General features: G+C 42.1%; 1 long non-coding RNA gene across 1 annotated transcript; it reads right to left on the bottom strand.

Moving 5' to 3' along the window:
- Positions 1-307: 307 nt before the first annotated feature.
- On the bottom strand, positions 308-15,575 carry LOC140116641 (uncharacterized). Its single transcript, XR_011852878.1, has 4 exons — positions 13,675-15,575; positions 10,413-10,633; positions 1,583-1,717; positions 308-1,179 (listed from the first exon to the last, which is right to left on the bottom strand). It is a non-coding gene; the product is annotated as an uncharacterized lncRNA (long non-coding RNA).
- Between the last annotated feature and the right edge of the window lie 7,239 nt (positions 15,576-22,814).

The raw sequence follows: 22,814 nt of genomic DNA, 5'->3' as shown, positions 1-22,814 counted from the left end.
GCAATACCACCACCACCGCCCCCACACCCCTGCAAGAAAGGAGAAGAAAGCAGCAGCAGCCACCAACTTTTTAAATATGCTGCACTGGTGGAGGCCTGGATGAACTGCCCCAGCGATGTGAAGACTCACCTGAGGATGTATATAGAATGGCCATGGTCCCTAAACTTAAAAATGTCCCCTCAGAGGACAAAGCAAATTGTAAAGCAATGATTTTTATAGTTTTACACATTTTCCAGAATCCGACATACCGCCACAAAAATGAAGGGAGCGAGCAGGTGGCCAATTGCCTCCCAGCCCCCCTACCCCAGGCAGATACCATTCCTTTTTAATCCTTTTTAACTTTTTTTTAATCTTGCAAAATCCAAAAATAAAACATGGGTCAATTAAGTTTTAAGCTTGAACCATCTCTTGCGAGTCCATACACTACGTCTTGCACGGGTGAAACTTTAGTTTAAAATGCTCCTCCGTTCATCCAAACCATGCCGAGGTCGCAACACGTGACGGGAAAGTCCAAAGCATTCATCAGCGATGATAACAAATGATGCAGGAGGTCCTGTAGTTGTAGATATCTAGGCTCTGGCAGGGTGAGCTGGTTGGAGCGAAGACGTTCACCAATCCTGGAAGCCCTGAAGACCGCTGCATCTGTAAAACTTCCATAATATTCACAATTATAAAGTTGTAGTCACTCTAGTCAAAGCTAACAAGACTAAAGAAAAATATTGTTAATATTTGAAAAATTGGAAAATTGTGTCCCTGAGTGAGCCGGCTTCTTTACGCGAATATGTTTCCCATCCAGTGCCCCGATCCAGTCCTGAAAAGCATCAGATATCCGAATTCAGTCTTCAGAAGTTGGCTCTGGAATCTCAGCAGCGCTCAGTTGCTCGTATATCACTTTGCAGGTCATTCTCCCAATCAACAAAATGGCGGAAACACTCAGCAAGAACTCCGTGTCACGATGAGCCATTCCTCGGGTGTGACGGACCGTCTCATGTTGGTATCCTGTAACCGGAGCCACGGTTACAGGATACAAGGTAACAGTCATCTGAACATAATGTCCTGGTGCTGCCTCATGGCAGCATACAGGTTCCTAAAGTAGTCCCTCCTAGACCGCTCAGCGACGATGATATGATATGCCTAGACAGCATTGCAGAACAAGGGCCCAGTCCAGGAGCAGATCATCTGTAGGATTGTATGACATCACAGTCGCTATAAACGCCAGAAACCACAACCAGAAGCAGCAATAGAGTCTAACCTCAATCTTAGAAAAGATAAAATGGAGTCTGGGCCGGTCAGGTGACCAAATTTAAGGTTGGGCAAGCTTTTAACATAATTTCTCATTATTTACCAGCCCACCGTATTTTATATGGATACGGTATGGATATGGTGCCATACATGCACATATGGATGAAAAATGTCATGTATATACAGGCTCATATGGCACGGAAATAATGGAGAAATCATACGTTCCTGTGAATGCAGCATTAGGATGTAGAAAAATAGATTTTTTTTGTACAGGTACAATTCATGCCAATAAGACACGGAAAACAGCACAATCTGTCTACAAAGAAAATCTGTAATTTACTTTTTGTAGGCCATTTGCTTCCTGCATTTGATTGCCCCAAAGTTGCTCTGTTGTAGTGGGGTGATACATAAATCTTCCTTTCTTTAAGTAACCGCTTGCAGATGTTGGCATAGCATGAGACCCCCATAGCGGTGCCTTGGAACCGAAGGAAAGAATATGAATGTCAATTCAGGTAACAGAATAAATTTCTCACATTCACAGGTATAGGATAAGTCATCCAGCATAACGTCCACTGCCTCTTCACCTCTCTAATGGTGACTGACAACTGTAGATCTTTTAAGCACAGTTCAGTCTCTCTATTTACTTGTTTGTACAACTTTCCAATGAACAAACACTTTAGTTCAATATTTCTGAAAAGCCAATATCAAGTTGAAACCAATAAGTTTTTTCCATAAGGCAAAATGTAACATAGATATGTAGGTTTCTGTCAGCAGTTTGGACCAAATACTTACCACCATACTTTAATCCACCCTGTAAACTACAATATGCACCTCTTGACATCTATATTGTGTATCAATTTATATATTACTGTATATACTCGAGCATAAGCCGAGTTTTTCAGCACAATTTACATGCTGAAAATTCCCCACTCGGCTTATACTCGGGTATATAAAAAAAATAAACTGAGCAGACCTGAGCGGGCTGGCAGGCTATATACTACAGGGGGCTGGCAGGCCATATACTACAGGGGCTGGCTATATACTACAGGTAGCTGGCAGGCTGTGTGCTACAGGGCCTGGCAGGCTATATACTACAGGGGGCTGGCATGCTATATACTACAGGGGGCTGGCAGGTTATAAACTACAGGGGCTGGCAGGATATATGCTACAGGGTGCTGGCTGGCTATATACTACAGGGGCTGGCAGGCCATATACTACAGGGGGCTAGCAGGCTATATACTACAGGGGGCTGGCAGGCTATATACGTTAGGGGGCTGATAGGCTATATACTACAGGGGCTGGCTGGCTACTACAGGAGGCTGGCTGACCAATACTACCGGGGGCTGGCAGGCAAGCTATATACTACAGGGGTCTGGCAGACATTACACTACAGGGGGCTGGTAGGCTGTATACTACAGGGGGCTGGCAGGCTTTATACTTCAGGGGCTGGCAGGGTATATACTACAGGGGGCTGGCAGGCTATATACTACAGGGCCTGGCTATATACTACAGGGAGCTGGCAGGCTGTATGCTACAGGGCCTGGCAGGCTATATACTACAGGGGGCTGGCAGGTTATAAACTACAGGGGCTGGCAGGATATATGCTACAGGGGGCTGGCTGGCTATATACTACAGGGGCTGGCAGGCTATATACTACAGGGGGCTAGCAGGCTATATACTACAGGGGGCTGGCAGACTATATACTTTAGGTGGCTGATAGGCTATATACTACAGGGGCTGGCTGGCTACTACAGGAGGCTGGCAGGCTATATACTACAGGGGGCTGGCAGGCTATATACTTTAGGGGGCTGGCAGGCTATATACTTTAGGGGGCTGACAGGCTATATACTACAGGGGGCTGGCAGGCTATATACTACAGGGGGCAGTCAAGCTATATTCTACAAGGGCTGGCAGGCTATGTACTACAGGGGGCTAGCAGGCTATCTATTACAGGGTGCTGGCAGGTTATATACTTTAGGGGGCTGGCTATATACTACAGGGGCTGGCTATATACTACAGGTGGTCTTGGCTTATACTCGGGACGTCTTATACGCGGGTATATACGATATTTTCATCTTCTAACTTTCCAGCATATATTTCATGTGCTAAACAATACATCACTACATTATTTAATCCGCGTAAATAAGTCGCAATATTCAAGAATCAATTTTGATCCTGCGTATCACTCTCTTAAAAGGGTATTCCCATGAAGACAAGATTCTTATGCATCTATGCAATCTGCCGGCACAGAACTATGACGCGGCAGTGTCACTGCCTGCTGACGTCATAGTTCTTGTTCCGGCATAGATGTTATTTTCTGAAGGGGGCACATTGCTGGCTCATTATTGACGGGGCACTCTGCTGGACATTTTATTAATGGAGGGGCAGCTCTGAACATTTCATTCATGAGGCGAGACTACTAAACATTTTATTAGAGAAAAGCGGCTGCGTTATCCACCCCAGGCTTTTTCTCAGGTCGGCTTATACTCGAGTATATAGGGTATATATATTTTTTTCTTACATTTTACTGAATTTGCAAAATAAAACCTGATGTGGGGAAAATCTATCATTTTGCATCACCGTCTTCCATTTTAATTTGTTTGCCTACAGAGCTCATTGATGGGTTTTTTTTTATGTGGGACATGTTGTACTTTGCAACAGTGCCATTCTGGAGTACATACATATAATTAATATTACCTATCATTTTTGGTGGGTTTTTAACAGTTTTTTTTAGAACTTTTTAAGAACATTTCTTTTTATTAGCTCTATCATGGGACATGAACACGCAATCATCTGATTGCTTGTTCATGATAATACCTTGTAATACTGAAGTATTGCAGGGTATTAGCAGAGTTGACTGAGTATGCACATGCATAGGCTGACACTGTGCCTTTAAGATCCTGATCCGACCTCAGGGATGCCATGGAAATGATTGTCGCCACCAGAGGGGGGGGGGGCGGGGCGATTGTGGGGGAGAGACCCCTGGCAGGCGGGTTAAATGCTGCGGTTGCGCTCACCGCTGCATTTTACTGCTTAAACACCCATGATCAGAGCTCACTACAATAGGGGGTGTTACACTAGGGTATCAGCTGTTAGTTACAGCTGCACCGCGTGCATGACAATGCCGGTCCAGTTCCGATTTTGAGCACTAAGTGCCAGAGCTCAGCGACAGATATATCTGCCGCTGAACGGCAAGGGGTTAATATACTTAATGTTACTACTGTGATTGTTCAAGTGTATGTAAAGGCAGTTCATCCTATGAATTGTTTGTGAGAGATACAAGTAATGATCTAAATTACATAGTTTATCTTACAGTTGAAGTGATATTTGATCTGGAAAGACTCTCCTGTGCTATCTGCCCTCAATGATATGAGACCAGCAGTAAGGGCCTCAAAACAAAATAAAAATACCCTTTTTAGTTGCCTCATCTCTATTCTGTGTGAGGGATCTGGAGAAACAGTTTTTTTCCAGTATTTTCCTGGGGACTTGTGTTGTGCATAAGGCTACATTCACACTAACGTATGGGGGACGTATATACGGCCGACGTATATACGGCCGATATACGTCCCCCATACACTTCTATGGGCGCACGGCACCCTACGGGAGCGGTACGGTGCAGCACACCTCCTCCTCTCCCCGTACACTGCCGTTGCCCGCTACGGTACGGTACGGGCGGGCAACGGCAGTGTGAATATAGCCTAAGTGGTGATGAAGGTATGCTCAAACTATTAATGCTGTGGAAGGTAAAACCTTCGAAACGCATTTAGTGAACTACATCTCGATACAAGGCACATGTGAACAGTTGGACAAACTGTCTTTCTCCATTACAACATATCCTTGGCATAATATTTAAAAGACCAACACTGAGAAAAATGATGACGCCTCCATTATAAACCAAGAAGGCTATCTGAGACATACTTACTCTGAAAGGAACCAAGTGTACAAGAGAACAGAGCTGCAGAACATTGTTTTCTTTTTTTCCTCACTAAGACTTTATTTAACCCCTTCACGCTCCGTGACGGATATATCCGCCATGGAGCTGTGAAGGTTGTATGAAGAAGGCTCACGGGCTGAGCCTTCTTCATACAGAGATGGGCTTTGCTGCATATCGCAGCAAAGACCCATCGCTATCACCCGGGGCCGGTGCTTGCACCGATCGCGGGTGTCAACCTTTTCTTTGCCGCCGGCAAAGTCGCCGCCATCTTACCTCCGATCGCCGCTCCCCCGAACGTCATCGGGGGGCAGCGATCAGTTGCCATGGTAGCCTCGGATCTTCGTTTGACCCGAGGATACATGGCTTCGGCATATGCATTACAATGAGCCTGTGGCTCATTGTAATGTATAGTGAGCAGAAATGCCATATACTGCGATACAGTAGTAAATAAAAAATGTAGTAATAAAAAATGATCAAAATGTCGCACAGTCCTCAAAACGGTAGCAATGAGAACGTCGGCTCATTTTGCAAAAAATTACACCTCACACAGCTCCATGTGACTTGCCTGTGCTATTGCTGTTTTATTACTTACTCTGGTTTATTGATCTCTTCTATCATTTATTGCTCTTGAACTCTGTTTCTATACCTAATACGACATCTGTGTTGTGACCCAGACCCCTGACCTTGCTTTCTGTATTATTTGTTTGTAAGCCTTGTTTTGTGTCCGCACTGTTGCTAAAGCAGGGACTGCCCTTGTGGTTGTCCCGTATCAGCAAGGATACTGGAGGCAAGTAGGCAGGTTACCGTTTTTTTTTTTTTTTTGGGGGGGGGGGGGGGCTCAGTTTAGGGCTCACTGTCTTGTCTGTCCTCCCTGGCCCTCAGCTGCCCCCTTATAGAAACTCATTAAATTTAAATAGCCAAGTTGTCAAACTAGGACTGAAATCATGTATTGCAACTTTCCATTTAGGCACATGTTTTGGCGCAAAATGACGCCAGTCCCCACTTTGGTCTATGTGCTATGACTTTTGATGTTTTTGCGACTTTTTATGCAACAGACAAAAACAACATAGTATATAAAGACTGCCAAGAGATTTATAAAGATCCAAAAGACACTTAAATAAATCTGAGGGCAGTAGAGCTCCAAAGACAGTCATAGAACTGTATGCAAGGAGCCTGCCTGATGAAAAATTCAAAATTTGGCGCAGTCAGTGGTTTTGGGGGTAGAGGGGTATAACCAGGGTCACACTCTGACCCTAGATGCATCTCTTCCCATCCAGTGGTAAAATTCATGCAGCGTGGCAGTGTTTACAATAATGGGGGGGGGGGGGCTGTGTGTATAAGGGGCCCCAATATTAAATTCTTGGGGGGGGGGTGGATGAGGGGGCCCAATGTTAAATTCTTGGTGGGACAGTGTGTAAGTGGGGGCCCAATGTAAAAATTATGGGGGGGAGGTCAGTGTGTATAATGAGGGGGTTCATGGGGGAGAGGTCAACGTGTATAATGGGAGGGCCCAATGCAAAATTCATGGGGGGAGGTCAGTGTGTATAATAAGGGTGTCCAATGTAAAATTCATGGGGGGGGGGGGGTCAGTGTGTGTAATGAGGGGGCCCAATGTTGAATTTGGGGGGTGCTCAGTGTATCAGAGGGTTTTATGTAAAATTCATGGAGGGTAGCAGTGTGTATGATGAGAGGGCCCTATGTAAAATTAATGGGGGGTAGTGTGTACAATTCATGTAGGGATAGTGTGTATAATATGAGGGCCCAGTATAAAAACATAATGGGGGGGGGGCGTTTATAAAATTGATAGGGTGTATAATGAGGGGGCCCACTATGTAAAATTCGTGGGGGGAGGGAATGTTTATAATTAATGAGGGGGTCCAGTATACAGAATACATGAGGGGGCTCAGCATGTATGTAAAAATCATGAGGGGATCAGTGTGCATCATTCATGAGGGGGCCTAGAGTATAAAATTCATCAGGGGGCTCGATGTGTATTATTACAGATAATGGATTGTGGATGCGCTTCCCAGAGCTGAACATATCTGCCGTAAAAATTCTGCAACCAGATTTTACGACAATTCTGGACCCGAAGGAGAAGACATGTCACCTCTGAGCTACTAGATCCTACTTCTTCCTGTGTTAGATCAGTGTTGTATTCTCTGACTAATCATCTACTAAAATAAATAGGACTTTCAAATAAAAATAAATTGCTGCCTGAAAATATTTAATTCAGAAATGTCCTTTAAAATTCAGAAAATTGTTTGCATTGTAAACCTCCTGACATGCTTATAAAATAAGATGACCAAAAAAATGTTATCAATATTAAGCAGACATATGGAAAACTACAGTTACTAATTTGTATGATAAGACTATTTGGTGGAAAAACATAACATTTAGAATTCTGAAATTGGGGAATTTTTTTTTTCAATTTCACCAAATTTGCTATTTTTTCATAAATAAATGCCAAAAATGACGTTTCAACAAAAAATTCCCTATAATGTCAGGTACAACGTGTCATTAAAAAATCTCAAATTCACTTGGCTCAATTAAAATGTTCTAAAGTTATAACCACATTATTACAGATTTTGGACTTGGTCCTCAAGGTAAAAATTGAGTGTGGTCCTTAATGGGTTAATAACCAATTCAGGACAACCATAGAGTATTGTTCAAATACCACCCGTGAGTGTAAAGAAAATGGTACTTATTCTTTCCAATTTTTATAATTTAAAACAACAGAAAAAAGTGACGTGCATAGTTTGTGGGACCACCATTAGCTGCTATGACACCTATTGGGGAGTTATATCCAAGTAGTAGTTACCAACCATTCTGTGATCACATCTCTCTGCCCAGGTGTGTTAATCATCAGAGTGTTCCCGTGCTCAATAACCACTGTCCATCAAAAAGAAAATGTAACTTACTGGAAACTACTATTAGGTTCTTTCACATTGATTCATCTTCATTCAATATACATAATTTGCAGTTACCAAGATAGCAAATCAACAGGTATGTAATCCATCAAAAGGTGTACTTTACAAAGTCACGATGCAGAGTCTTTACTCAATATGGAGACTGTAGTTTGCTAGTCAGCTGCCATGAGTGTAAATCCACCTAGTTGGTACATCACAATCTGAGGCAGTGGCTAAAAAGTTCCTTTGCAGCAGAAATAGGCGAGCAGAATCAGGGTGCAAACTGAAAATGTGAACACATTTAAGCAGCAGCTACAGCAGGTCTTAAGAGTTGGCCACTTTTGCACCAGCAAGTTGACCACATGCGCAATACATGGGACATGTGTCAAGTTGGCTTAGCCAAAAGCTGTTACAAGGTTCCAGCCGTTGTCACACACCACCTTGTCAGGCTTGAGGTTCAGCGGCAACTCATCTGACTGCTCCTGGATCCCAGTCCACAGTTCCTGGGTGATCATGGTCTTTTGTCCAGACAGATGAGTTTTAGCACAGCTTGCTGCTGTTTCCACGTGGCTATGCTAAAAGTGGTGCTGTTCTGCCTAGATGAGGAAGCCGGACTGGGAGGAGGTGACAACAAGAAGCAAGGACTGATGTCCGGCAATGCTTGATGGGGGCAGATGTGCACAGGAGAACCTCCTGCCTTGGAACCAGCCGCTATTAACCCAGTGGGCATTAAGGAGATGTAACGTCCATGCCTGTGCTTAGAGGTCCATGTGTCAGTTGTGAGACTGCCAATAGAAACCATGGCTGTGTGATTGAGCCCATAGAAATAAATGGGGATGTGCGTTAGCTGTTAAACAAGAGCTACAACTTGTTCAAAAACAGCATTTACGTGTATGAGACCATGAATATGGCTACAAATGCTCAACTGTGACAATAAATGAAATTATTTTTGGCCGCAACAAGGACTAAATCAATGTGTGCTAAAAAACGGGCAATACATGCACTCCTTTCCTTAGTGATATGAAGGGGCTCTCATGGCAGTAACGCCAGTATTTATGTGATGGTTGCCCTGGCGATGACCATTGACAGCAAGATTATGAAGTTAATAGCTCAGATTTATTGAAAAAAATCATGGCATAATGGGTTAGTGCTCATGCAACATGAATGCTAGAATATTTGAGCTCTTTAAAATAAAAATGTATATTTTGATTGCTGCTCTGCAGTCTGCTTGTGTGATTCTTATTAAACCAGTAACTCATTCTCTGAGAGAGGGAAGATTTGCATTCTCTTAATTAACATACAGAATACTTACAGCTATAACAGAGCGTTTATTGCAACATTGTTCATTTCCTTACCTGAATAAAATTGTTTTGTTGTGCTCTTTCATTGGAAGAAGAAAATATGAAATATGTAGTATTTATGCTTTGCTTATCTGATTCTGAGATAAAACCCAAGGAAAATAATTGCATCTCATGTACTTTCTTTCACATGTATGTTACTATAGACTATAATAAAAATGAAGCTAAGAAAAGTCAATATATTGGGAATCATTTCTTTGCAGTTCACCCAACATCTGTGTTTTGTCCTGGCCAATGTAATAATGGAATGAAAGGGGGTGACACATGAGGTTGTAGTGTGCAAGGGAAAATGTAGAATCCAACAGATTTTATTTAAGTAAATGCTTTGAATGTGTTGCATTTGGTGTATAAAATATTTATTGGATATATTGAATGTATATGAAATCAGCTGCCATATATGGACAATCTTATACACGGAAAGATGATGATTTAGAGATATTGGAACAGTTTTCTTTCTGACCTTGCACTGAAAAGAAAGTGCAAACTGTGTGCACGTGTTTATAAAGTATCTGTGCCAGTTTTGTGGTGCAGCTGCCCTGTGTCCGACAAGACAAATAAATGTACCTAAAGGGGCGTGTTTGTGCTTAGTTGGAGTTTGACCCACATTTATTACTGATGTGCACCACAATTCAGCAGCATGAACAAAGTGCTCCAAAAAATTGGGGCACACTTCCAGACCAGCGCAGGGTTCAACATGTTAATGAAGACTGTGCACCAATTTTAAATAATCTGGCGCACTCTGCACATTCTACAGACAAACTGCATATAGTGAAGTTTTCACTAGTTTTGATAAATGTGGTCATTATGTTTCTTAAAAAGATATGTGGCAATAAACCGGGGGACATATGGCTGCATGCCCCCCTTTTACAGCTCATATAGTTTCTTTGGCTCCTACACGCTGTTGGCAGGGAATTCTGTCAGTTTTGTCTCTCCCCTGACCGTTCTTTATTATTTTATATAGTTGGTTCTTACCTGCTAGGTAGTCCCTCCTATCAAGTAATCCAGTGTTAGCAGCTGCTTCAGAAATGCTCTGTAATTGGGCAGAAGATGGTAGCCAAGCTGTTGATTGGCAGCTGCCTTCAGTGGGAAAATGAGACCTTTAAATAGAGGAGTTGGTGTTGCCAAGCAACAAAGCTATCCTAGAGAACCAGCTTCCCACCCTCCCGTTGTAGCGATTATTGAACTGTTGTAATCTAGAGAAGAGGGGAAAAAAAGGGGTGCTTCTTAGTGAGAAATGTACTATACACAGGCACAACACTGGTTTAGGCATTTACGGTGAGCAACTGCTGCAGCGTCTCCGCCCTCTACCTGGGGTAACAAGGGTGTGTGACAAATGGACAGAAGAGGAGATTGCTTGCTGTAACTCCCTATGTAGAAAGAAAGACGTCTGGATGGCGCTGATGCTTTATTCGGAAGGGAATTTTCTGGAGACAACTCGTTTTGCAATATGCAAAGTGCTGCAGTAGGTCTAGTCTCTCCGTTTGAACTGTTGCAATATTATAGGGGGATTGTTACCTGGCTAATGCTGGCAGGAGCTTGTTTACTGGGTAGTCTTTTTAATTATTGTTATTATAGTAGTGTTAACAGTAATAAACACTGCAGTCTTTATGTATCCATAGTTTGTTTTCTGTCTTTATTTGATATAGCTGTAGCTTCAGGCATTGCCAGGGATAGTAAATAACTGCTCTTAGCTATAACAAAATAGAATGGGTTAACAAAAAATATTTTATATGTATCTATAGACTGTCTCAGATTGTCTCTGTCTCGGCCACTCTCATTGCAGTGACAGTCTGTCTCGGGCACTCTTCTTCCAGTGACTGTCTGTCTCGGACACTCTGATTCCAGTGACTGTCTGTCTCGGGCACTCTCGTTCCAGTGACTGTCTGTCTCGGGCACTCTCATTCCAGTGTCTGTCTGTCTCGGGCACTCTCATTCCAGTGACTGTCTGTCTCAGGCACTCTCATTCCAGTGACTGTGTGTCTCGGGCACTCTCATTCCAGTGACTGTGTGTCTCGGGCACTCTCATTCCAGTGTCTGTCTGTCTCGGGCACTCTCATTCCAGTGACTGTCTGTCTCAGGCACTCTCATTCCAGTGACTGTGTGTCTCGGGCACTCTCATTCCAGTGACTGTCTGTCTCAGGCACTCTCATTCCAGTGACTGACCCTGTCTCCAACTGTCACTTTGTCTATGGAGAGATTTATCAGAAGTGTCTGAGAGCAAAACTGTTGGCCATGGCAACCAATCAGAGCTCAAGTTTCATTTTTGCACAGCTGTTTATAAAATTACAGCTGATCTCTGATTGTTTTCCATGGGCATGTGGAACAGTTTTACTTCAGAAACTTCGGATAAATATCTGCAGATAACTGTTTTCCACAGATAACTTGCACATAAATGTAAGGGGGGCTGCTGTGCTGGGGCAGAAGATCCTAGCAGGGGTGGCAGAGTATTTAAACTAGGATCTGGGGAGGAGGAAAAGGAAGACACTAAAGGGGTAGTCAGGTCAGGGAGGGGACTAAGGTAGTGGATAAGGAGATCCATAAGTTACAAAACATTAGTGAGGATATATGTGCTAGTAAAATTACTTTAAATCAGATAAATAACTGTGGAAAATTATAGTGTATGTTCACAAATGCCAGAAGTATCACAGGCAAAATGGGGGAGCTTGAGGCTCTGATATTAGAGGGACAGTTAGATGTTGTTGGTGTAGCAGAGACATGGCTCGATGCATCGCATGATTGGGCTGTTTATATTCAAGGTTTTACACTCTTTCGGAAAGACAGGGCAAATAGGAGGGGACGTGGTGTATGTCTGTATGTCAGAAGAGACTTAAAAGCGATTGTGAATGAGTCAGTGGTCTCAGAAGACTGTTAGGAGGCTGAGACTTTGTGGGTGGAAATTCAAAGCCAGAAGAGCTTTGAGAAAATGTGTAATTTATAGATCCCCTAACATCTCTGAGGAAATAGAGGGTCACCTATATATACAGATGGAGCGGGCTGCACAGGGGGGGGACCGTTGTGATAATGGGTGACTTTAACTTTTCAAATATAAATTGGCAAGGGCTCTTCTTCATCTGTGAAGGGGAGACATTTTATCAACTTTCTGCAGGATAATTTTATGGTGCAGCTTGTAGAAGATCCCACAAGAGGTGATGCATTGTTGGACCTTGTGATTTCTAACAATGCGGAGATTGTCCAAAATGTCAGTGTCCGGGAACCCCTTGGGAACAGCGATCATAATATAATTATTTTCCTCTTAAACTGTAAAAAGCAGAAACAGGTTGTAAAATCCAAAACTTTGAATTTTAAGAGGGCTCATTTCCAGAAATTCAGGGCTGCACTAGAGGGTATAGACTGGGATCAGATGCTGTCACATGAAGATACTAATGTTAAATGGGAGAAATTCAAATCTATCCTGGGTTTTTATACTTCTAAATTGATTCCAATAGGTAACAAGTATAGACAGGCTAGATTACACCCCGCGTGGCTTGCAGCTACAGTTAAAAGGTCAATTAATGAGAAAAATAGGGCATTCAAAAAATATAAATCTGACGGGTCACCTGAGGCTTTCAATACTTACAAAAAACTTGCCAAAATATGTAAAAAGGAAATAAAATCAAAATACAAAATGAAAGACAGGTGGCTAAAGATAGCAAAACAAATCCCAAGACATTTTTTAAGTATATCAATGAAAAATAATGGGTCGGAACAGGTTGTACCCCTTTATTCTGAAAATGGAGCATCGGTGACTGGAGACCAAGAGAAGGCGGAGATTCTTAAAGGGTTGTTTAGCCCCATTTATAAGATAGAAGAAAGAACTTCTGACGTGGGTGGTGCCAGTGCGGGTCATGCATCCTGTAATATACTAGACTGGCTGAATGTAGACATGATTCAATAAGCTCAATAAAATTAATGTGTACAAGTACGAGATGGGTTACACCCCAGAGTTCTTAAAGAGCTCAGTTCTGTTATTGCTGTAACACTGTCTAAAATCTTCAGGGATTCCGCAATGTCTGGTGTGGTTCCAAGTGACTGGCGCAAGGCAAATGTGGTGCCAATATATAAAAAGGGCTCTAGAACTCTGCCAAGTAATTACAGGCCTGTAAGCTTAACTTCCATTGTGGGGAAAATAATGGAAGGGTTAGTAAAAGACTACATAATGGAGTATGTGACATCAAATAGTATAATAAGTGACAGCCAGCATGGGTTTACTAAGAATAGAAGTTGTCAAACTAACCTTATCTGCTTCTATGAGGAGGTGAGCAGATGCCTGGATGGAGGAGCTGCTGTGGATATTGTGTTCTTGGTCTTTGCAAAGGCATTTGACACTGTCCCTCATAGACGCCTGATGGGCAAAATAAGGTTTATTAGTTTGGCAGAAATCAGTTGGATTGAGAACTGGCTGAAGTATCGTATCCAGAGAGTTGTGGTCAATGATTCCTACTCGGAATGGTCACCAGTTATGAGTGGTGTACCCCAGGGTTCTGTGCTTGGTCCACTACTATTTAATATATTTATGAATGATATAGAGGTAGGAATTAATAGCACCGTGTCTATTTTAGCAGATGACACCAAGCTGTGTAGTGTAATACACTCTATGGAGGATGTTCATAGGCTCCAGGGTGAGTTGGACAAACTGAATGTTTGGTCATCCACTTGGCAAATGAGGTTAAATGTGGATAAATGTTATGCACATGGAGGCTAATAATCCAACAACAAAGTCCCTTGTTGAGAAGGACCTGGGGGTACTAGTAAATCATAAATTGAATAACAGCATGCAATGTCAATCAGCTGCCTCTAAAGCCAGTAGGATCTTGTCATGTATCAAAAGTGTTATGGACTCTCGTGATAGGGATGTAATATTACCACTGTATATGGAATTGGTTCGGCCTCACCTCGTATATGCTGTCCAGTTCTGGATGCCCTGGAGCTTGAGAGGGTTCAACGTAGAGCGACAAAAATGATAATGATAATTAGTTATGAGGAAAGATTAAAACAACTAGATTTATTTAGTCTGGAAAAGAGATGACTACGAGGGGACATGATTAATTAACATAAATATATGAATGGTCCATACAAAAAATATGGTGGTAAGTTGTTTCAGATTAAATCAAATCAAAAGACGAGGGGGCACTGTCTCCTTCTGGAGAAATCAAGGTTTAATCACCAGAGGCGACAGGGCTTTTTTATTATGAGAACTGTGGATTTAGCAATAGGACATAGCCACCCCTAAATTGTACCACTGAAAAATGAATCTCATCCCACAAATAATAAGTCCTCGCATGGCAAAATTAACAGAAAAACAAATATATTATATCTCATGAAATATATCATATTTTATATGCGGCATAATAAAACTAAAAACACCTAAATTCTACAGGGCAAAACTAGCTAATGCACAGTCCTCCTTCCCTTCTGCGTGCTGCTGTGCGCCCATACAAGTGACATCCACATGTAGGGGGGGGCCTCCTTACTCTGAAGAAATTGTATAATTAATTTTTTTCTCTTTTTATCTTTGGTGAATGTGTAAATTTTAGGACTGAATGAACATATTACCAACAAAATCAGACCATTCTAAGTTTCACCTTTTGATTTAATTACTGTGAAGATCTAAAAGGGTTAAGAATCTTCCTAAAAGCTATTTCTGATAGTTTGAGGGGTGCAGATTTGAAAATGGGTTGATATATAGAGGATTTCCAATTATACTGTATTTAATTTGAATGTCATAAACAATAATGATTCCCAAAAAGTAAATTCTGAAATCTCCTTGAAGATACGGAAAACCAATGTTCAATTTATAAGCTGTGTGACATCCAAAAAATTATCCAGGCATTTAAAAAATTATGAAAAAGTAAAACAGACATATGGGAAATGTTTTTTATAAGCTTATTTAGATGGTAAGATGATCTGCCTGAAAACAACATACCGTAATTAAAATTTTGAAAATGGCAAATTCTTCAAAAAACCATCATTTTTATTTTTTAATAAATAAATTCAAAACTTATCAATTAAAATTTACAACCAAAATGAAGAACAACATGTGATGAAAAAACAATCTCAAATTTACTTTGATAAGTAAGTGTTCAAAAGTTATAACCATATAAAGCGACGAATGTCAAAATACAAAAAATGGGGCTGAGCCTTAAAACATTTGCTTTTATGTATTATGAACCAAACATACCTTAAGAATGCTGTAGCTTCAATGATGCAGAAATACATCTTGTTTAAACCCTGAACTGAGTGGTTTTGCTGAAAAAACAATTATAAAATTATGATAATGAGGCTCTGTCACTCCTGTGGCTGCCCAGGCGCTCTCGTCCCCATAATTTTGCACTGCACCAGCCTTGTCCTGCCCAGCATAAACCAAGGATACTTAATTACTGTGTTGTCCCTGACAGACAGAAGTAATCAATCATTGCACCATCCCCCAGCTGCTGTGTATGAGTCATCCAGCTCAGGCTGATTAGTCCTATCAGGACAGTTCAGGCAGCTCCTGTGTATGTGGAAGTAATATGTTTATGCACGGCAGCCAGCCTGCACCCAGCTTTCCCAAGGTCCTGAATTTGATAATTGTTTTTGAGCAAAACCACCCAGTTCAGGGATTAAACATGATATGTTTCTGCATCAGTGTCCCTACTGATTTCTCAAGGTATGTTTGGTTCACAATGCATAAAAATTGGTAGATTTCTTTTATAGGGGTATTCCAACATAGATAAGTTTCTAAAATAAAATAACACATTCTCTAATTCAATGTTATTAACAAAAATACAGCATTTCACTTGTCCGTCCTTGGTTGAACTTGATGGACAAGTGTCTTTTTTCAACCGTAGAAACTATGACTATGAAATACAACCTGTCTCTATCAGTCCTGTTGTACACAATTTCAGTTTCCCCTAGGCATGACCCTGTAACTTCTGACTTTAGGGTCGACAGTCATTTTGCCTGGGGCTTCATAACTTCTCTCTTTCTTTGCAAGGGCCCCTCCCCCTGCATTCCAACACGGCAGTCTCACACACTGACACTGAGTTCCTGCCGGCATGTACACATCACAGTGTGAGGAGAGTAAAGCTACAAGATACAGCCAGATAAACTCTTTATCCTGGGCACAGGGAGAGAGGTATATAATAGAGCTGACAGTATGTGTGTGTAGCTGAGATGTAAAAGTGCTCAGAATGTTATATGCACATCATAGATCTCGTCATCTCTTGTCTCCTTTATCTTTCCAAGTGTCAGATTCTAGTACAATGTTTAGAAACTAAGTGAAAGTGCATATAAACCTGAACCCTGATAACCTAACCATATTGTCACTACATAGAACTAGATAGAATATAATCTATCACACCTCCCCTTTAAAATATTAATGAGCACTGGTAAAATGAAAGCTAAGCTGTAATTGGTTGCCATGGGCAACTAGAAATATTCTGACTCTCAGACAGCTTGATAAATCTGCCCCAATAGGGGAATGAAATTTGAGAATTTTCTTTCATGGGCAAACTCCTTTAAGCTATAATTTGGCTATGTGATGAAGGGGTTAATATCAAAAAGGACAGTGCTTACAAACAAAGTGGTTATTATACAGTACAAAAAAGGGTAACATGAAATCAACAGGTATACACATACAGTGCAAACATAACAGTGTAAAATAAAGTAAAATATGGGGAAGCAGAAATACACGATCAATCTATCTGCTAGGGATCCCCAGAGAATGACCATTTTCATGGTCACGTAAGTAGAAGTCTACATAAGTAGAAGTCCACATCCTCCTATAGTTTGGTTTGGTATTTGCAGCCCAGAGTTTATGATGCCCTGAATGACTCAGAATCTTTATATGATGATATGCTGTCATGTGAGCATCCTCATTTAGTCTTGCATGCATACATACTAATCATGATGAGGACCGTAATAAAATTTTGGAAGTTATTTAATTGCTCCCTGTTGCTGGGGTGACATGCAGTGGCCTTTAAGCTTTGGATTATGCAACATAAACAGGGTTGGGCTGGGGTACCTGGGGCCCAACAGTTAAATTGATTCTGGGGGTCCACCCAAATGTTACATAGAAATATAACCTATATTGTGGGAGTTTGGAAATTTCTTGGTACAAACAGGGAGGCCTCATGCACATGTCTGTATAGGGCACTGTCATCGGAACGCACAATTTGTGGCCAGGTCAAGTCCCTCGTAGAGGTTTATGGCAACGGTCACGGTGGGTGAGCACAGTGTCTCACATAGTCAGTTGGCTTTCCTTTCTATGCCTAGCTGTCTGCTACTCCCAGGATCCGGTCTTTGTGAATATGTCCTAAGAGTTGTCACACATTAGAAGGAATTTAATTACAACTGGACCTGGTACCTCACTGGTGACAAGTCTTCTCCTTTGGGTCAAGTAGTTTGGTTGACTCATAGCTACAGAATTTTCCTCCAGATATCTTCAGCTCCAGTCAGCACATCTCCACACCGTGCAACTAAAAATACCACACTTTCAGCATAGTGTCACCTGTATAACAGATATGCCCCACAACATAAATAACATAACCTCCACAATACAACTGAATACACAATGCCTAAAATATACATAAAATATACACCCATAAGAAAGGAATGACATTGCAACCCTCAGTTCATTACAATATATACAGTATCCTCCCAACAATGACATAAATTAATTCATTAATTTATCTATTTTAAGCCCCTTCTAACAATTTATGTTCAGTATACGACTTTTTTGATAGATATTGCACTTCTGAGCAAAAATTTTATGTAAAATGTCTGCAATCCTTTTAGATGTTTGTCCCCCATTAATTACTATTGTGTATAATCTCCTAAAAATTGCCACTCATTTGCATACATAGAGGACCTCACAAATAGAGTTCCCTGCAAAATATTAATTCACCCTCCTCCCCCCAAAAAATATTGAATACTAAAATACTATACTATACATATAGGCCCTTCAAAAAATAGTACAATACATATGGCCTCCAAAAATATGTGCATTGGATATAGGCCCTCTCAAATTAAAATGAGTACATTACATATAGCCCACCCCCAAATTAGTGTATTGCATAAAAGCCCCCTCAAAATAGGTCATTACATATAGTCCCCTCAAATCGTTACATTACATATAAACCCCCTCAATCATTACACATAATCCCCCCCCCCCCCCCAATCTTTACATTACATTTAGCCGGCCTCTCCTAATTGTTACATCACATATAAGTCAGCCGTTCAGATTCCAAAAGTCGGACCCCACTGTTATCCCCTATACAGAGTCATGCTGCTGTATGCTATATATTACCATAAATTACTTATAGGTTGTAAAGACAGTGATTATTTTTGCATTTTGATTCCCCCCATCAGATAAAGAGTGAAATGGAAATTGATTATGCATCACAAATGGACAAATTAAGACAGTCCTGGGCTGTATAAATAGTCTAGCCTCTACAAGTCTGGAATCACTTCCTACATATGGTACTAGAATCAGCTTCTTAGGGAATGAAGGATGCCTACATTCTGCTGCTTTCAACCTGTGGTTTCAGGACCTTTGGAGGACCTTCAAAAGTCCTGAAATGGCTCTTCTGCACATGGGTATTGAGAGCAGGTACAGATATATGAGGATTTCATGGATGAAGGTCCTTCTCAGAAAAAAAAAAATGTCTGGGGTTTGGGTGGCCACTACTGCATATGCTATACACATGTTTTGTTGAGATAGGTATGTAGATAGAGATGAGACCTGGGATGCATCAATTCTCTGGAATGCCCTTCTTCGGAACATCAGACCCAACCTCCAGAGTTTCACACTTGCTCTTAAAACCCAACTCTCTAGGCAGATCTATCACACTCCCTAACTGCATGAAACTTCTATGTTTACTAACACATCCTTTGTCCTCCTACCATTTCCGGCAAACACCAGATATACAACAAGCTCCAGGCTCCTCTGCAGTCACTTTCACCTTGGATATGTACTGTATATTCCGGCGTATAAAACGACTTTTGAAGACAGAAAAATCTTCTGTCTTGTCTGGGGTCGTCTTATACGCCGGTAATCCCGACCGCCCGCGCAGTCGGATCGCGCTGCATGGAGAGGGCTCACGGGCTGAGCCCTCTCCATAGCCGGTAAGTCTTTGCTGCATATTGCAGCAAAGGCTTACCGCTAACACCCGCGATCGGTGCTAGCACCGATCACGGGTGTTTTCACAGCGATGGCTGCCGGCAAAGCTGCCGGCAGCCTCAAAAAGATAGCGGCGCATGGGTGCATACTCACCCTCCGGTGGCCCCGATGTCTGCGCGGCTCATCTTCAGTCTTCCGCGCCTTTTTTCTTCTGCTGGGCGCCGCCATGCTTTTCCCCGAGGCGGCGCCTAGTATGACGTCAGCAGCAGGGGAAGATCAATGGCGGCGCCCAGCAGAAGAAAGAAGACGGCGTGGAACACTGGAGACGAGCCGCGCGGACATTGGGGAAGCAGCGCAGCACTGCTGTGCTGTATACTACTGGGGGCTGTGCTGTAATGTTGTTGTTGTATGCCTTATGTTTATGAGCGACAGTTTTCCTGCTATATACCTGCATGTCATAAGAATTTAAATTAAAAAAAGGACCATGTTAAATTCAAATCTGTTTTTTTTTTTATAATTTTTACCGGTGTTTTGTATGCTTTGGAAAAGGGGTAGTCTTATACAGCGAAAATATCTTAAACTCTATATTTTAAACAGGAAAGTAGGGGGTCGTCTTATACACCAGGTCGTCTTATACGCCGGAATATACGGTATATAAGATTGTGGCTGATGGCTGGTTCAAGCAGCAGAATTTTCATTTATTAAATTATGTTATTTTGTTCCTTTATAAAGAATTACAGGCGGTCCCCTACTTAAGAACACTCGACTTACATACGACCCCTAGTTACAAACGGACCTCTGGATATTGGTAATTTATTGTACTTTAGTCCTAGGCTACAATGATCAGCTGTAACAGTTATCACAGGTGTCTGTAATGAAGCTTTAGTGTTAATCCTGGTTCTTATGACAACCCAACATTTTTAAAATCCAATTGTCACAGAGACCAAAAAAGTTCTGGCTGGGATTACAATGATAAAATATACCGTTCCGACTTACATACAAATTCAACTTAAGAACAAACCTACAGACCCTATCTTGTATGTAACCCGGGGACTGCCTGTATACAAGCTCTTATGCCTCTTGTGGCAACCCCTTCATCCTCATAGACTGTAAGCTTGTTCACCCCCTCATCCTCATAGACAGTAAGCTCTTGTGTTACCTCCTTCCTCCTCATAGATTGTAAGCTTATGTCCCCCCTCTTTCTCATAGACCGTAAGCTCTTGTGTCACCCCTCATCCTCAAAGACAGTAAGCTTGTGTCCCCCCTCCTTCTCATAGACAGTGAGCTTGTGTCCCCCCCTCCTTCTCATAGACAGTGAGCTTGTGTCCCCCTTTGTAAAGCGCTGCAGAATATGATGGTCGTATATCAATAAAGATTATTATTATAAAGCCCCCTAATCATTACATTACATATAAACCCCCTAATCATTACATATAGCCCCCATAATCGTTACATTACATATAGGCCCCATAATCGTTACATTAAATATATCCTCCCTAATCGTTACATTAAATATAGCCCCCCCCCAATTGTTACAGTACATATAGTTCCCCTACTTGATACACTAAAGGGGTTTTTCCTGAATTAGTTAGGCCCTATCCATTCAGGTACGTAGTTGAAGTGCGCAGAGACTCCCCGCATGCGCAGTTCGATGCCAGGCGCTTCGAGCCACCGAGCAGTAAACTGCGCAGGAGCCACGGTGTATCCAATAAACACCACATAACCGCTTTGTTCCGGAACTATTGGAGTACTTCCTGAACAGCAACATTTTCCTCTTTGATGGGCAGGTCTACCAACAGCTCAGGGAGCCCATGTGCCCCCATATACACAAACTTTCTGCTGTGTTGGTGATAACTCTCAGGATATTGCCTAGCTCAGGATATGCACAGCTGTTTATTTGATACATAGATGATATCTTTGTGATATGGAGGGGAAGGAAGAAGACTTTAAGTCATTTGTGGCATCTGAACTGTAATCACATAGGCCTACATTTTATTTTTGAAATCCTTGAACACTCCCTGCCATTCCTGGATTCCTCATCAGGAAATCCCCTGGTGGTAGCTTACAGCCTTCAGTTGAAAAGGTCTACTTCACTAAGGCATACCTAAAGGACAGTACCTCCGAGCAAGAAGAAATTGAAGCATGGAGAAAGAATTTTGCAAGCAAGCAGACAAACTAAGGAGACATTTAGAGGAGAGAGGATATCCTGATGCAACAGTGAGGGGGGGTTTTTTCATACTAAAAACCAATAGAAACGACCTCCAGAGAGAAAACCCAAGATCCACTAGAGAATGCCCCAAGAGTGATAGCTACCTATGATAATGAGGTTGAGGAGGCCAAAAGATTCAGGAGGGGGCTGCCTTACAAGGTAGCTAAAAGAGGCATGGTTTTCCTTATCCCATCCTGGAAAACTTTGCATATTTTCCCAGACTCCCCCTAGTGGAGCATCCATGGGTATAAGACTCTGCACGCCTACATGGAAGCCTTAATTGGTAGTTTCTGTAAGGAGGACTCTTACTTCCCCCAAAAATTTGGGAAGCAGGCAGACAAACTTAGCAGATGTTTTAGAGAAAGAGGATATCCTGATGTAACACTGAGGGCAGGTGACATTTTATAGCCTAAAAACCAATAACAGCAACCTTCTGAGAGGGAACGCGAGAGACTACCCTAAGGCCCCTTCCACACTAGCGAGTGTGATGCGATGAACTCGCATCACACTCGCAACGCAAGCTGCCGGGAACGCACGGCCCGAACGCTGCACCGCGGGAGTGAACTCAGCATGTCAGTTCACTCCCGCGGTGCAGCGTTCGGGCCGTGCGTTCCCGGCAGCTTGCGTTGCGAGTGTGATGCGAGTTCATCGCATCACCCTCGCTAGTGTGGAAGGGGCCTAAGAGTGATAGCTACCTATGATAATGAGGCAGAGGAGGCCAAAAAACTCTTTGGAAGGTATTGGCCTTTTCTCCGTAAATCATGGGTCTGAGAACTCTAGTGACGTATAGAAGAAGAAGTTTCAGCACAGACTAGTTAGGAGCCATTTTGTGGCCCCTAGCGAGAAGAAACATGGCTTGATCGTAAGATCAATGGCTGCTTTAAGAGTGGTGGGGATTCATAGTTTCTCTGTACATTAGGACAGGTAAATGTTTATTAGTAATGTAACAGACACATTTCTATCAAAGATTACATTAATTGCAAGAAAGAGGGACATGTAGATGTGACCAGTAATATGGGGAGAAGACTATCAGGGAACTCTGCAGGAGAATAGGGGATCACCCAGG

The sequence above is a fragment of the Engystomops pustulosus genome, chromosome 2, assembly GCF_040894005.1.
Source record: "Engystomops pustulosus chromosome 2, aEngPut4.maternal, whole genome shotgun sequence".
NCBI lineage: Eukaryota > Metazoa > Chordata > Amphibia > Anura > Leptodactylidae > Engystomops > Engystomops pustulosus.
Note: the sequence above shows the minus strand (reverse complement) of the source record. Positions and strands in the feature narration are given on the sequence as shown.